Raw genomic sequence first — 17,245 nt, 5'->3', positions numbered from 1 at the left:
CCCCGAGCCGAAGCTTCACGAAGCAGTCGAAGAATTTTATAAGAACCTATATGATTTTTCCATGGACCGATTACTCAGGTTCCCCAAAAGTTTTTCGAATGGCGCATGGGCCGTTTTTCGACCAAAATTCTCTCGCGCGTGGCCCTTGTCTCTCTCCCTCTTTTCTATGTGTCCCCTCTCTTTCCTTCGTACTCTATTTTCTTTCTCCCCTATTCCTCTCTCAATTCGTACTCAAAATAAAAATACTCTCCCGCGTACGTTCGGATTCGGTTTATTGTCGGGTTTTTGTGTCTCTTTCGCTCGCTTGCCGACTCACTCTTCCCTACCTATATTCGTGCACTCCTAGCGCGATGCTGCGTTGGTGGGTGTGAAGTGCGTTGGTGAAGGGTAGTCGCATCGGTGACGTACACATTGTTTTTGTTGATTTGACATCGAATGTGCTCGATGGTTCCAGCCGGCTTTTTGTTCGATGCGTAGTTTGGTGCGTGCTTGGTGTGTATTCTTGGAAGCATTTCACTAGAGAAGAGAAGAAAGTATAAAGTTTTGTTAGAACTTTTGCATTTGCAATCCTTCTCAACAACAACATTATTGAATCAAGTTTTCAACATTAGTTTACTGTATCGCTAAAAGCTATCGTAAGTAGAATTGCTGTCGTCTGTTAGTCCAACAAACTTACCTCTATTCTGTCTATCAGGATCACGCATGATGGAACCCAATGTCGCCGAAAGGATTCTGCACGAGATCTATGAGATGAAGCAGACAATTCGTAACATTGAAAATAGACAAATGGCCACGGAAGCTAAAGTGGAGTTACTTACAATGAGTCACCAAAGCGTGTTTAGTCCAATTAGTACGGTTGAACAATTGGATGAATTTGAAGACAAGGCCAGTGATGAAAACTTTATCACTCAGTTCAAGTATAAAACCACACAATACAAACCGCTCACACAGGAAAACGGCCGAGATGTGTGTTTCCAAATAGTGGACCATTTTTTTACCAGGGAATTGCTTACACACTTTTCTTGGTCCGGCCGCGCTAACCGTGCGAATGAAAAGAAACCAGCATTTAAAAGATATAGAAGGACGGTACACCTATTTTACTGTTGTGTATGGCAGTATGATCCTTCTTTTACAATAAAGAAGACGGAAGATTTTTTTAGATCAGTTTTGGTTAGAGCTACAAAACGGGACATTTAATTAGTTCTGATTTCAATGCAGTATTAGGTTAAGTACGATAGATTAAGGTTTGAAATGTTCCTGAAACTTTATGATGCTTTGATTCATGTGATGATTTACTTACTTACTTACTTTATGATGATTTACTTTTCTTACATACGAATTTGAATTCTTACGTGCATTCGTAAAACCCCGCCTTGAACGACAGAGTGAGGCCTCCTTCTAAAAAGAATTAAAAAGAATAAAATGTTGAATATCTATGTATAAATCTATCTTCACTGTCACTTTCTTCACTTTCATTGTGAACGGTATCCTGCAACCGGGACACATCAATTAGATGTGGACGGTTGCTAGGACCCGGTGCACTTTCACTCTTTCACGCCGAACAGTTTTTTTTCGCAGTTCTTCGTAGCGCTTATTCACACGTCGCTTAAAACTGCCGCTCTTCCAACTGTATTTATTGGAGGATTCCACTATCACGATACACAGCACCAATTTTTGTTTAATAAACACAGGTTGACGATAGCAGCGTTAAAACCAAAGTAAATTTAAGCCCTGTTAGCGAAAACACAAACGACGCGCAGAATGGATGCGTTCATGTGTCAATTTTTCAAGTGTCATTTTTTCGCTACCCTGCCCTACCTACCTGACCATGCACTTGGACTTGTAAAAATTTCCGAATGCCCGGCGACACACACACACACGCTGTGTGTCGGGTCTGCCGGGTCTGTGTGTCGCTCTGTCTCTTTTTTTTCTATTCCTATTTCTTTCCCTCATCCGTTCGTCTTCCACTTGCTCGCGTTGCGCTTCGTCTCTCGGCCCTTCCGCCCTTCCCTCTCCGGGTAAATGAAACCAACAAGCTCGCGTTCGGCCCGTCTCGGCTCTTCCGCCCTTCCCTCTCCGGGTAATTCAAACCCACAAGCTCGCGCGTGGAACTCCCTCCTCTCGTGGTTTCCTCCGCTCTTTTCCGCCGCTGCCCACGAGCGGACCCTCACGAGCCCGCCTGCCCGTCTTTTCTCTTCCTCGTCGCAGGCAGAGGGGGTTCGGTTTCAGCCTTCCTCATCCCCTCCTCAGGCCGAGGGGTACCTCGGGCACTCAAAATTGTTCACTGGGACGCGAAGCTTTCTCACTCGCCTGGTGAACGGGTTCATCTCACTGCCTCGCCAAACGTTCATCCGTGTCTCGCGAGATGCTGCGCATGATCTCTCCACCGACCGGATGTGAGGTCACCGTTTGAAGTTTATGTTTTGCTGTCAACCAAACCGCTCCCCGCTACTAACCTTGATCACCCAGTGGGGCGGCTGGAGGGACTGTCCGTGCTGGCAGCACCGATAAAGTTGTGACCCGGCGGCCACAGCACGGCCCTGTGAGGCGAAGGTCGCGACTTATCGGCGATGTCCGCACGCGTTAATCTCCTTTTTTGTTTCGTTTGGATTTATTAGCAGGCCAGCTTCTGTGGGTGGGTGTGTGAAACGTGTGGCCACCGCGGAAATTAAAATTAGTTTCGAAAGGCTTATTAGCCCCAAAGAGCAAAAGCCAAAGACTAGACACGGCACTCACTTCGAGCAACGTTCCGATGCGGCACAGATTTTCCATTAAAACCGGTTGCCTCCTCAGCGCAATGGCAATAATTACACACACCCACACACACGCTCGTCCTAATCAGACAGGCTTCGACGGAATTGCTACGGATGATAGTACGTAGAATCAACCACGATCCGACGCTGCAGATAGATTATGCCCACGCTCTGGCAGCGAAGGCCATAAATAATGCTGCACGCCCCGGGTTGGCCAGATTTATGCACACAGGCACAAACCAACACCCTCACCACCAGCACCACCTGACGCAGCATCCGACCGCCGGGGATTCCGGGACGCGGTGGGCCAGGGTTTCGGGAATCGATGAATCAAATCTAAGCCACAAGCGACCGACCGACCGACCGACGGACTGATGCACCTTCAACCAGAGCGAGAGATGTAAATTCGTACCAATCCCATGTCGAACGGAGTACCATCGGGGAGGCTGCCGCTGCTGACGGTGGTGGATCTTATCGGGTGCGTCCTTGCACAAATCATGTTTTGATTTGCGAGATGCGAACGATAAACCAGTCACTAACCGGCCCCGAACGCTGCGGACGGTGCCTTTAAATTAACAGCTTCGGGTGGCGTCGGATTGGGTGATTGTTTTCGGATTCATTCAATTAAGGCTGCATAGTGTTACCGTTACGAACAGGATCACTTCGTGGGGAATCGGGATCGGAATTTGCAAATAGGATTAAAATTAGAACAAAGCTTAGTTGGTGAATCTATGTTCTGGCGCGAGCATTTTCGCAGTGTTCTAAACATAGGACAAAACATTGCATAAATCCACCAACTTCCGAGAAAAGAAAGCATTACTATCCATTCGTATTGGAGCTGCCGGGCAGAAAACTAATCACACTCACCGCTTCTCGCCACCTAATTGTCACATACGATCATGTCGGGTTCTCGTGAAGTGTATGAAGGTCCTCGAGTAGGTGCCATTTCAAGGACAACTTTGCGTCACGTTGACACACGTCAATGCGCCGTGACAGTGCTGTGCAGCCGGAGTATCTGGCACACCTGGCACCACCGACGATGGTGATCCATAACAACGCCCAGAGCACGGTGCTCGGTGTACCGCACCGATGTGGGTTGTCAACGGGGTTACTGTTACTGTTCCGTCACACACACGCACACACAAGCGGCCACGATTGACAATCCAGTAAAATGACATTATTCGCACCTGCGACCGGACGCGAAACCGAGTTATCTATTCGTAGGAATCGCGCGCGCTACTTCAGGCGGGTCCCGGGCCCGGGCTATCAGCGGCCGGATATGGCATGATTGATTTATGCGTGCCCCAAGCGCCTGGCCCCAGCTCATTACCGGATGCGCAATTTTGGTTCATAATTTTGAATTCGATCAAACAGCAACGCTTCAACTTCAACCCTGGACGGGAGCAAGTTCTGGGTAACAGCGATAGTGTGAAGTGCGTGCCACAATTAACAGTGACCAAACCAGCAAATTGCAATTGAATTCTAATCACGGGAGCCCGCACCGCACCGGGACAAAACGCTGCTTACAGGAGGTTAACCATACCCGGAACCCGAGCGAGCTGAGCTCGCTTATTCTAATCGAAACGTTCGTCGTCGAGATTGAGTTTTCATTTGAGACAAAATTTGAACGTGATCATGTGAGGTTTTCGGAGAATTTTATTCATTTTGGAATCGCTCTGATGCGTTCCAGGGCCGTTCCAGGATCGTGGTCCCCCTGGAACGGCATGACGGGAAAACATGTCCCAATTAATGTTCATGAAATTTTGATTTTGGTTTGTTTGCGTTTCAATCTATTGTTGCGCTGCGTGCGGACTAGTACTTCCCGGGAAGTACTATAAAAAATGTGCAGCCCGTAGCCCAATATGGAGTGGAAAGGATTACAAAATGTGTACCGGCCATTCCGGCCATTCCGGTGAAATCACATTTTTCGGTTGGTCTCCCTGGTGCTTCGCTGTCGAGGGGTTTTTTGCTTCCCACTTTAAAGCCACTTAGGTGAACGAGACCAGGAACCCGGCCTCGCTCGGTCCCGATGTTTGACAATAAGGTCCTCATAAAATATGGACCGTGTGTCCGGCAGCGGATAGGATGGATTGGGTACCGTCGTCATCGTCGAGGGCTGCAAACAGTTACCATCGCCTAATACTCTGTGACACTTTTATAGTCCCACACTCTCTTTCTCTCTCCCCCTCTGTTCTCTCTATCGCTCTCTCTCTCTCTCTCTCTCGAGTGAATAAAAAATGCCTTACCATTTATAGGAAAGCTTGCATCGCTCGCGTCAGTGTATGCAACATGCACCAGCGACCCTGATACGGTTACCGGACGGGAATGTGTGCGTACGGGTGCAGGTCCAAAGCATTGGAAGATACAGGATGACAACAAAATTGCTAATCACTGGAACCGGCCGGATTCCACATGGGACATGAACCGAGAGACGCTATGCTGCGCAAGTAAACCCACCCGGAATAGATTAGTGTGCTGGCGAGAATGCAGAATGGCCCGAATTGTGCCGGACCTGGTTGCAACCAAATGTTCGATTTTTCCATTCCATAGACCATCAGTACGATACAAACATACTACTCAAGTATGAAACTTTATAGCGTTGAATATTTAAAACAACTTTTACCATGCCTTCGCATGTTTCCTATCGTATGTTTAACTTAATTAGTTGTCTATCGTTAAAAAAGATCACACGTTTTATCTTACTCTCGATGACGGTAACAGTTGGTGACAGTTTGCTGCTGCGACTTCTAATCGCACTGATTCAACGTTATGTGTCCTTAATGGGTAATCATCTCCCGCTCTCGCCGAATGTCCCATTTCCTGGCCTTCGACGTGCCCGGTTGCACCGAAATGGTTGCTTTCAATTAGCCGTCTCGGTGTGTCCAATCGGTGCACTTCGTTTGCACTTCGGGCTGCACAGCGGGACACAGCTTTCCGAAACGGGGAGTCTAAGTTTGAAAATTCCACTAAAAGGCTGCCAAATATCCTCACGTCGAAGTTCGCTCTTCGCGCGAGTTCAGCCACCGGACGGACGGATGGCCGGGCCAGAAGCGCGAAATGGAACGGAAGCTGCCTTCTGACGTTGGCGTGCTTCAACTTCCGCTTTTAAAGCCACGGCCGACAGTTTTGATTCCCGCGGCCTCCGCGGTGCACCCAACCGACGGTCTCTATCATCATCATCATCATCATCCGGGGACCGAGACACCAGGCACCGGGTTTTGGGCGAGCTGTAGTGCCCACTCGAGGCCGGAGCGTTTGAAAAATAACGGAATCCGTGTTCCGTGCCTCACTTTTTTCAGTCACTCCCGGGGCACGGGCGAGTCCTTTACGATACAATGGCACGTGCTGCAGTTGGCGTCAGCAGATGGTGGTCCACCTCACCAAAAAAGTGCATACGTTGCCCCCCGAAAGGCAACGGAATAACGAAAGCCCGAACTGCAACTGCAACTAAAACGAAACACCGGAAGGCTGCGCAGTAAACGATACGGGACGATGGCGGTGTGGGCTGTTAAAGTTTCAAATTGAACTTATAAGTTTTGAACCCGGGTGGCACACTTTCAATGAATGGCGCGCCTGAATCTGCAGCGATCGTTGGAGGCGCTTCCGAAAGCGGTCCCGTGTGGCCAGCCAGCCAGCCGTGCCTAAAGTGAATCTCTGCACATCAGCACCGGAAGCTGCTTCCGGTGTGTGCTTCCGGTGAGCCACGGCTAGACACTGTTGGTGGCTGCTGGGCCAAAAGAAAGGGGGACGGGTCGATTGTTTAGCAACTTTCGGGCGGAGAGCCCGACGGCCAGAGTTCGAGCTCGATGGATGGATTAGCAGCCCGTGCGTCCGACGTTTAAGACGCTCCGGCAAAGGAGCAACTTTCGCGAAACGGAACTTTCGGGTCGCACTTCAGCGGACCCGATGCACAGGAATCGACGCCAACGAGGTATGAATGGGCACATGGCTTAGTGGTAGTGTGTGAGTGTGTGGGATGGGAGTTGTTTGGGTTGACCCTGAGCAACCACATGCTCCCAAAATCACGGCAAATAATTGGTCGATGCTTTGCGAAACGGTAGCTCTCGTTTTGCACTTCGTCTAGTGTAACATTGTTTGACCTTTGGGGCAATTTTGGCTAGCACATTAACCATGTTTTAATAGAGTTCTTCATAGAAACGGGGCCATCGAAAGTTGCCGTTGAATTCTGGTTTGCTAAATTGTTTGTTTGTTCACATGTAATGCAAGGTTAGCATAGAAAAGGATTTAATAATTACTTTAGCGACTCGCGGAGTGTTTGCGTATTTGCGAATTCGTAAATTGGTAGACCGTTCATGATGTATCTACATTGATCTTTTCAGTGTGATGAAACATTTCAACTTCTTTAGATGAAAATGATAAAAAATACTAAAAGGATTGAACAGCTCAAAGCAAATGCTTTCGTTTTGTTGCCTCTCTTTTAGTGGAATTCATCTGCTGTAAGTTAACATTTGTCATTCGATTGCCATCCGATTAGCTCGTCTCCGATCTGCGATGTGTATTTGATAATGTAGCCGGCAGTCATCGTAAAAATCTCAGCATCACTTTTATGGCAAATTTTATGACAATTTTAAGCTCAAAAACATTCCGGCCCACCGGGAGACAGCCGCTTCAAATTTCAAACCAGACCGGTTAGGGCGGAAAGGCAATATGTTTGCACGATTGGCCGAAATGGAATGGATAGCCTTCGCCTATAAATCGCTACGTTAAACACGTCGAAAACATCCGTGACATAAAACTATTCCGGCGTCTTCATGTTCCGAATTTAATACACTTCGCCCGGCGCACTGTTTGGGCGAGACAAACGTTCAAACATTTGCTCTCCGGCGTCTAATACCTATTGAGAAATTCCCGAGCGTCTGACGCCGTCGTTGAGGTGGTGGTCGTTTGCATTTCTCCGCCCGAAGCTTGGGTGGTGATCAAAATTTCCTTTCGTTCCTTTCCTTCTCGGTTCGTTCGGCTTTCGATTTTCCGCCCGTCAACGCCACCAGAACCGATGATGTCAGAGTAATGGTACGAATCGGACGAACGGGCGATCGTTTTCCATCGGACAGAAACGCTTGACGGTCACGCCATCCATAATGCTCTTCAAAATTGAGCAACGCTTGTTTCCACTGCCCCGACTGACGGACGGGCCTTTCGAGGATGCGGCGTGCAATAAAAGGACGAACCGTGTGCTGTGACAGCTCTCGGTCGCAAGCCGAAAGCAGACGGAGGACTCATTTCCGTCCGGCCCGGTCACCCGGCAAATATGGTCCCAAATGAAGCGTCCTAGGGAGCGCTGGTTTGGTTGTCCCTCGTCTTCGTGGAGTCCCTCGGACCAGGAGTCAGGTTCGTTACTTCCCGCTCCGGGTTCAGCGCTGACCCCGAAACGGAACCGAAACCGACATCGCAGAATGAAGGCAAACGAAACATTCATCAAATGAGCCTATTAACGGGGCCATTTGTTTGCTTTGGCGACCTTTTCGCTTCGGACTCCGGATTTTTTCCGTTGCTTTTCTTTTCTTCTTTGTTTTTGCACCACCTTTCGCTCCTGTTTTCTGCAAGTGGCGGGCCGATTTTCCACTCGATTTTCTTTCCCGGTGCCAACCCCACCTTTTGCGTCCAGCAGGGTCACGTAGGCCGTCCACGGTTTTACTGTTCAACACCTTTCCTTCGCGATCCCGATGACCTGGGGCGTGTCCTTGGTGCCCTTTTCTCGGGTTTTGGGGTTCATTTAGTCGTTTGTTTTCAGTATGCTCTCCGCCGGAACCGGAACTCCACTGTCGAGGTATGCCTGAGGACTTGCGAAACTCCTCAAATTCCTTGGGTTCCAAGCCGTTCCATCGAGAAAAAAGGGGGTCTCTCCTAAGACACGGCCGGGCCTAATGAATGTGCTGATAATTTTTCCCGGCCAGTGGCCTTGCTGGCAACTCCAGATGACCTGCCCCAGCAGGAAGCCAACGTGATGGCCAACGTGGCGATATATTAAATTTCGACCCCCGGTTCACGATCATCACCGCGATGCAATAATTCAGCTAACAGGCTTTTTTTAGTGCGCAAAATTATCCAAACACGCCTGGGGGAGTGCTTTTCGTGAAAAAAGGGTCCCATTTTCAGCTGCACCATTTCGCTCGGTTCGTCTCATCGGCCGAAAACCCGCAAAAAGCGCCCATTTTCGCGTCAAGCTGTGCCGCGCCCGGGCCCGAATTGATTTTCGGCCAGCTTCGGCCACGCCGCGGAAGGATAAAAACATGTTTTGGACCGTCGGAAAGGACGAAAACAAGACGCGCGCGCGTTGGCGTGTGCTGTCGGCGCACACACCAGCGAGAGTCAGCGCAAAAATCCATCCGTTCGGTGCAGGGGGAGAGAAAACCCGGAAACCACCACACGATATCAGCATAATTGAAGGTGGAAATCAATTTCGAGTCCCCGCCCCCGTGTGGGGGGGGGGGGGGGTGACCCACCTGTGCCGTTCCGTGCCGTTCGCATCGCCGCTGCCGGAAAAGCTCACTCACTCAGATATTTGAATATGTGGTTCGCCCGTGCCAAAGCGGTTTCAGCACAAATCTCAAAAGTCAGTCGTAAAACGTTTCCCACCCAAAAGGACACCTACCCATATGCGAAAAACGGGGGCCGGATGGGCGAGGTCTTTGCAGCGGCGGCAGCCTACAAAGTGAGTCCCGCGAGAATTGGAGATTGGAAACGAATAATAATTGGAAATTCTCAAGAACCACTAGCAGAGAGAGAAAAAAAAGCGGCAGATCTCAACGTGGGTTGCCAATAGGCAGACCGGCCTCGGTCTGCTTTGCATGGCAGCTCCTCCAGGGGACAGGAATGAACAGAAAAAAAACCCCGCCCAGAAACGGGAAAGAGAATCAAACAAACCCTGGGCGCCGGCGGCGGCAAAGAAGGAAAATCCAAGAAGATCAAGGTTTTTGCTCGGCAGTTGCTTATTTTTATCGTCAACGCCTCGAGGTTGCCTTTGGCCCAACCTTTTGGCGATGGCTTTGACGGTGGTGGTGCCCCACACACGCGGGGGTCTCTTTTCATTTCCGTCCAGTCCAGGCGCGTGCAATCCGAAAGTGTTTTTCTTACCACAGCCTTCGCAACCTTCGGGTCGACCCCCGGTGTAGGTTGCGCTTTCCTTGCCCGCCCCCGGGAAATGATCCTTGGCCAACCGGCCGGCGTTATTGAGAAATTTACTGGATCACTTTTAGATCGCAAGGCTCCGGGCGCTGTTCACTTTTCTTTGCAAGCATCGCCGGTGTTCGATGGAAGATTGATTGCAGGTGCGTGGGACTGTTCCCTGGGTTTCTGAAGCCACCTTTCTGGTGGCCACAAAATTTGATTTGTGATTGGGGTTATTACATTCAGCAGCACTGCCGAGGACCCTATCACTGCATCCGGCCAGCCCATTCGTCGTGCCTGATCTCGTGTTCGAGTCGGTTTTAATCTACCCGCTGTTTGAAAGGGCCTGTTGGGTAATCAAATAACAGGGGAGCATAACAAACTGGCTATTGGGTGGCACACGTGGCAGTCCATTAGTATAACAATATTTTATTTTAATAAAAAAAATTGTACCAAAAATAACCGGTTACGCAGTCCTTTCCTGTTCGGAATCGAACCCGTTTGCTTTATGTGTTAAATTTTATTCAATTGCTTTATAATCAGCTTTCAAATCGGACCTTTCACGTAAAGCTATCGAATGCTGAACGTGTGCTGAAATTAATGTATTTACTTGATAAAAAGTTGCCCATCAATCACCATCCCAACATTGTCTCGTCTTTAAAAGTTTAAAGCGCGTAAAGATTGATTGCCACGAGTGTTTGGCTTTCGAACAAGGATCCAGTTTCAGGCCAAACCGTGCCGGCCACAGTCAAGATAAACAGCGTGACACGCACTCAAACGGCCCATAACTCAAACAATGTTTTTTTCTGCTTTGCACTTAATACTCTCGAGAGAGAGAACACGAAAAAAAGAACCCAAAAACACGGTTTGCCTTCAGAAGCACCGTGGACCGCAGGCACATGGCAAAACTCTTCACGCAGGGAACACGCGTGGCCCAAAGTCCGAGGCTGCATACTTTGCTGAGTTTGCGGAGCACGGCTGAGGATAAATACTTCTAATGACGAAAAGAAGAAGCCACAAAACTACTCCCCCGTCGGAATGTTGACCGACCCTTCGTGAAGAGTGCTGGATGCCACGAGAAGTTTAATGAAATAAATGAAAGGCATGCGCTTCGGTTTTAATTCCATCTTTGCTGGGAAAAAGAACTTTGCGAAGCTTCTCGAAGGACTGCGCTTCAACCCGGGGGGAAAGTTATTTATGCTTTACACCTAACGACTGCGTATAGATTGCTTCGAAAAACTTATGAAATTCCTCGCAAGTTTATCATTCCGAAAGTTTTGGTTCAACAAACAGAATCCCAACGATGGTGCAGTTCCACAGGTAGCTTCATGCTGGTGCATGCAATATCCTTTCAAATTATGCTTCTAAACACCGATGAACGAAACGATGTTTCCCAAGCTCCAGTAACCCTATGGGGCAAGGCCTGCAAACTGCATCCCGAAGTGCCACCCGAAGCCTACGGAGCGTTACGGATCGTCGTTATGTAGATTATCACTTACATACTCACCGCCATCGCCCGATACCAGGTAATATCAGAGCCCCACCGTTCAACCGTGCCGGTCTGTGTTGTTACCAAAGTTTTCTCATTTAAATTTTCAATTACGCTACAAAATTATTATTCCTTTGTTGTGCAGCCTTTGCCCTTTGGTTGCCAGCCTGCTGCAGCTCCGCTCTGCACGACCGTTTGGGTCGCAGCCTTTTTTGGGAACCCATTTCTTGCTGTCTAAACATGTCTTCATATCTGTAGGAACACCACCAAAACACCCCAATCAGCCCGCCCAAAGGGTGGGCCGAAAAGTGGAAGACTTTCTTTCGTAAACTTTAATCGGCGAAGAAGTCGACACGCGGAGGGGTGGGTCTGTGAAAATACCCGTCGGTCTGATAAGACCGCCTTTTTCGGGCCATCGAACGAACTAGAAACCTTATGCGCGGGGTCGACCTTCGACATTGGCGCCGACAGGCACCGCGCCTATCGTACGCGTGCACCTTTTAACACGCGTCCATTTAGGCAATTGCCCTAATATGTGCCGAAAGTGTTTGGAAAATTACGAACATTATTTGCCTTCTCAAAGATCGAGCGTCCCAAGAATGCGAGTACCTTATCTGCTTGGCCGTGATCCTTTTTTGGGTGGATTTTTGTGGCAACTTCTTTCGACCAAAATAGAGTGGGCAAACACCAGTAGCTGGACCCACCGTGGGAATACATCGTCCGAATCTGCTGCAGTCAACAACAACAACATTATTGCCCTTGAGTTCTAAATCGTTCCGGTCGGCCAGTTTGTAACACTTGGTAAAAGAGTAACACAATCGTACGTTTGCTGACTTCGGCTGTACCAACTATTATTCCCCCATCAAGAGGCAATCCCCGGGAGGGAGAGTCGTTTCAGTTTACCCAGCAACCATCGGAAGTGCTGAACCGGAAGCCGGGAAAACTAAAGATACCGCTGCCCGCTCTGGAGCAACGCTCCCGAAACACTCCAAAGAGCGTGCCCCAAAGTCGTAGCCTGGCCGGCTGGCGCTGAAAATAATGAGCAAACTTGTAAAACTTCATCGAGTCCCCAATTTTACGCCACGTCAAGCAACGAACCAGTCTTCAAGAAAGCACCCAGCTCGCCCCTTCGCAGCCCGCAGCCCGGCCCTTTCCGAGCGCATGAGTCAGCGTGATAAGATTTGGCACTAATTGAAGCATCAGAACAACGATGCTTGGCGAGCGTGATTTTTGCCACCCGGTCCTTTGCAGCGTTGCAGCCGACCGACCGGAGCTTTACCGACCGTTTGTCGCCCGGCCAACGTTTTGCACAACTGCCCCGATTCGTTCGACGTGACGTGACTTTTCACGGGAAATGATTGCCCGAGAACTGACTGTCCGTGGCAAATGAGCACGGTGAAGTAGGACAACGGATTCGGAACGATGGTTTAATTTGCTTTTAAAAGCATTCACTCGAAATGGGCCATCGTCCGGAAGCCGGAGTTCGCTTTTGTAGCGACCATTTTATCATTTCATGCAACGCTCTCGAAAACAGGTTTCAAAATGTTCCAACAACGATTCAGTGCCCTGCGACGGCTTCCGTTCCTTAGACCTTCCGATGGCCGGGGCTTCCAAATTCCTCATAAAAGTGCGTTTCCTTTTTTAAGTACCTCCTGACGGTCGTGTTATCCCAAAAGTTTCATTTCCATTCCTGCTCGGTACTTCTTTGTGTGTATGTTACGCGCAAAATGTTACGTTCGGCCTTAAGCCGCAGATTAGTCCCAGCTCCTGGGACACTCTCGGTCAGCCGTGTGGGTCCTTTCGTCCAACCGGATCATGGGCTTCCTGCCGGTGTGCATCCATTATCCTGTTTCAGTGTAATTTGGTTTAACCGGGCTTTGGTCCACGTTCCGTCACTGTTGGAATGGGACACCCCGGACCGATTGGGGCGCATCCCGCGCTGTCAGTTTGAGGGACAGTGCACAGCGTGAAGAAACCCTCACCCGGGAGGTTCGCACATAGCAACGCTATCATTATCAATAATTTATGCTTCATCTGGAGCCGGAGCCTGATTCGTTGAAATTATGTTCGCGAATGGAGCGTACCGCGACACGCACTCGCGCTTGACAATGGGACCGGAATGTGACACGGAAGCGCAGTCCAAAACTGGCGGGATGGACCCGAAGTTAGGAAAAATAATTGCACCATTAAAGCCCGTGTCGCCGCGTTCCCAGACGCTGGCGTACGGCCTTAATTATCGCGAAAGGGAATTTATGCTCCGACACTGTGTCACCGAACGGAAATCGTGGCGGCCCACCGAGCCCGCAAGTGATTTGCGAGCATCGCGCGATAGCGACGCGTCCCGCGTGGACTATGATGGAGTTCCGGTTCGCGTCACGTAAGCGAAACGCAACTTCCTTATGGTTCCGGCGTGAGAAACGGGGACCCAGCAAAACAAAACTCGTTTCGAAGCTCGTCAAACTCGAACCGTTTCGTGGGCCGATGCGAATTAGATGAGCAAATAAATCAACCCGCTCGCGGTTCGGGCTTCAACGGAAAACAAAAAATACCTCACTCGCGGCCGGATAAGGGCCGAAGGTCATTTCTTAGAACGACACCTTGCCCCATATCTCGGCATAGGCTCGGCCGCTAGCTTGCGTGCCTACGAGGCCTGGAGGAGATCATTAGAAGCGGTTGTTTGTTGCGTGTGCGTGTGTTGTGAAATTGATAAAAAGACGTAAAATGCCGAACGGAAAAGAATAAATGGTGTAAATAAATTATCCCCACGTACGGGCCAGGTTTAAGAAACACCACCGAACCCACTACGGGCAACAAATGGTCGATGGCGTTGCCTGTGATCGTTTGCTTTATATCTGCAGTTTAAATCAAATTTATGTGATTGATGACACTCTCATCATTTACGTGTTTCGCAGCCAGCGACCGGCAGTCGGAGCAGTGGAAATGCGGCACCATTTCGGAGCCCGAGCCGCGATTGGCGATAAATTTTAAAAGAAGCACCCGCCAAGGTGCTATCGCGATGGCTTTTTGGCTTCCGCATCCTTCGGAGCCCGGGACAACGTGACAACAACAACAAGTGCGCCTGCCGATGGCTTCCGTTCTGATCGCTAGGAAGAGGGCAAATGTCAGTACCCATTTTATCAATTGCTTATCGGCATGATACGAGACATAAAAATTTCAACTCATCCTGAACGACGCCATCATGCGCCGGCCACAGGACCGAATCCCAACCGACCAGCAGTCACAGTGGGAAGAAGCGTAATGCGATTTTTTATTTTGTTTCTCTTCTCTACCTAAGGTATGTCCGTTTTGAGTCTACGTCGTATTATAATAAGATCAGTGAACAAATGAGACCGAAAATTACACATAGCTTAAACCAAATGCTTTGCCGAACTCCGCAAAAATTTCACAAAGTTTCACGAGGCAAATATTCGAATGAATCCTTAAAATACCAAAATTCTTCACCGGTATAGGTAGAACGCACGAAGCCGTTTGCAATGGTGAAATAGAAATGGGTAAAATCAAATTACTGAAATTGAGCCAACCACACGAGGTCAGTTGCATTCACAAGAGTTCCATGAATTTCCCAAAACATCAATCCATGCAAATGCGCCGAAATCTGATATCGAATTCCAAAATGGACAATGTTCCGAGTTGGCAGCGTTGTTTGTGAGCCACTTTGGAAAAGTTGTGCCAATCGTTTCCCTATTATTTGGATATACTATGTCGAGAGCACTCGAGTAACTTTTGCAAAAATTGATGACGCCCGCACTACGAGGGTTGCTCTCCGGGAACGCTGTCATCACACGTACAATGGCCGATAGGCCGCCGCAGTGCGTGGTTGTTGCCCTGGTAACTCAATAAATATGGCCCGTACCTACGCGGGCTGACTTCGAAAATTTGTTGAACAGGACAACCGAGCTCGGCGCAAGTACCCGTCAGTATTGCGTTAGACAGCCCACCGCAGGTCGGCCCCCAAACAAACACACACACACAAGTTATGAAATTGTGGAACACGAATTCAGTGACAGTGAGAGTGTGTGCGCACCCCGGCACCGAAAGCAGAAAATAATCATGTACAACTTGCTAAACAGCGCCCCAAAGTACCCCAAAGTCTGGTTCCGGAATCACGGAACCCATCTTTCGACGGCCCATCCCCTATCGCAAAACGGACGGGGAATGACGCCTGGGCGTCTGGGAGTCGGAAGTAGCGCTCCCGAAACGGAGGGTGAGCGTGAGTCGAGTGGATTAATATTAAACCGGATATCGGCTGCCGTCGTCGGCGGTCGCGTTTGCCGGGAAAGCTTACTACGATGGGCTCAGGCCGTCGCTGATGACTTTTCCACGTCCGATCGTTCGAGAATCGATCGCAGCAAACACTGGCGGCGTTCACAACGCCGGCACGTACTACGGCACCCCCTTCACAGTGCGCGACGGTCCCTGCCGTGGTGCTGCTGCTGCCGTGGTTATCATCGCCCCCATCGAGTGCTTCCGACGGCGCCTTTGTGTATGCAATTCGGGGCACACGAACCTTTTGAAAGTTAACAAGGAAACGGGAGCACAAGATGTCGATAATTTTTAATATTTTATCGGTAAACGGGCAGCGATGCCAAAGGGGGGGAACAATTTTTGTTTTGGTTTTTGGCGAGCTCGTTTGCGGGTGTGTGTCTAAGAGAATTTCCAAAGCCCCCGAACACCGAAAGAAAAAGGAACACACCACGTGCTAAGCCGCCCCAAAATGCCCAAACTGCCGACCCGCGTCACATTCCGCAAGCGGCGAGGATTCACGCAACGAAGGATATGGTATGCACGACAAGACACTTCACCGTGGAACCGGCGGCCCCGCCGGGGACAAAGAACCGGACCGATTTGTACCCGTGACAAAGATTTCCATCCCCGGCACGGTGTGGGAAAACTCGGATCACGGCCTACGGCAGGATGGAGGGGGGTGTGACGACCGCTCCCGAGAATGGGCCGAGTATCTGACAGAGCAGTGAAAACGGTTCGGACGCTTTCCGTTTGGCGCGATCCTTTCTTATCCGTGTCCGGATTTGCTCCATTTGCTCCGACCCCGTCGAGCCGGTGTATCTCGAGAAGAGCCAAACAGGATGCGTGACGGTTTTCCTGTTTTTTTTTGCTCCTGTAAGCTGTATGCCCCTGGCTTTTAAGGCCTACCATCGGTAGGGCTATTGAGCCGGAGACGGACTCGATCCTAATGGCGTCGCCAGGTAGCGAAATGAGCCGAAGCACATAATAGTATGATAAAATATTCACATATTTTGCCGCCGCCGACGCCGCCGCCGTCTCGCCGCAGGCGGCAGCACTACGCACGGTGCCGTCCGGAACAAACACAACCTGGTCTGCCTAGGCCTTCAGGGCATGCCGAGAAGGTACAGCCTTTCATTAGGTATCATCGCCCGTGTTCGAGACACGGCAGCCCTGGTTCCAGACACGCCATCGGCTCTTCACTTAACGCTCCGAAAGGCAACACACATCTTCTCGGATGTGAGCCCTCCGCGTCCCCTCTCTGCGGAGTGGCTTCCGAAAGTGCAGAAATTACCTATTCATCATCGAAGCTGCCGGATCGCCGCCGGAGTGTCCTTTCGCCCCGGTACCATCGTGCCGAGCGACGAGCGAGTCACGAGCAGCCCATTTACGGGCCCGGTAAATCTTGCGTCTGCTCGAGACGATTGAGACGACGCTGGCGGCTTCCTAAATCTTAACTATCTTTCTTGGTTTTCGAAAGTTGAAGCTACGGCCGAGCGGGAGTGGGCGTGGGCCGTGGCGGGTTTTTGTGAGGCTTCCGTTACGATAGTGCCACCCTTGCGAGTCTGCGAGTGTTTTCCGAAGTCAAATGGCTTACTTTAGCGACGGATGT

At 49.9% G+C, this 17,245-nt stretch overlaps 1 long non-coding RNA gene across 4 annotated transcripts; it reads right to left on the bottom strand.

The window, feature by feature from the left end:
- Window positions 1-263: 263 nt before the first annotated feature.
- LOC128272178 (uncharacterized) lies at window positions 264-1,766 on the bottom strand. 4 transcript variants are annotated; one of them, XR_008269243.1, is made up of 5 exons: window positions 1,600-1,766; window positions 1,301-1,398; window positions 819-1,036; window positions 677-743; window positions 264-516 (listed from the first exon to the last, which is right to left on the bottom strand). It is a non-coding gene; the product is annotated as an uncharacterized LOC128272178 (long non-coding RNA). The 4 variants fall into 4 exon arrangements; XR_008269240.1 differs by having other exon boundaries at window positions 1,301-1,766; XR_008269242.1 differs by having other exon boundaries at window positions 1,305-1,766.
- Window positions 1,767-17,245: the final 15,479 nt, after the last annotated feature.

This window comes from Anopheles cruzii, chromosome 3 (assembly GCF_943734635.1).
Source record: "Anopheles cruzii chromosome 3, idAnoCruzAS_RS32_06, whole genome shotgun sequence".
NCBI lineage: Eukaryota > Metazoa > Arthropoda > Insecta > Diptera > Culicidae > Anopheles > Anopheles cruzii.
The sequence above is the reverse complement of the archived record's forward strand: the minus strand, read 5'-3'. Positions and strand labels throughout refer to the sequence as shown.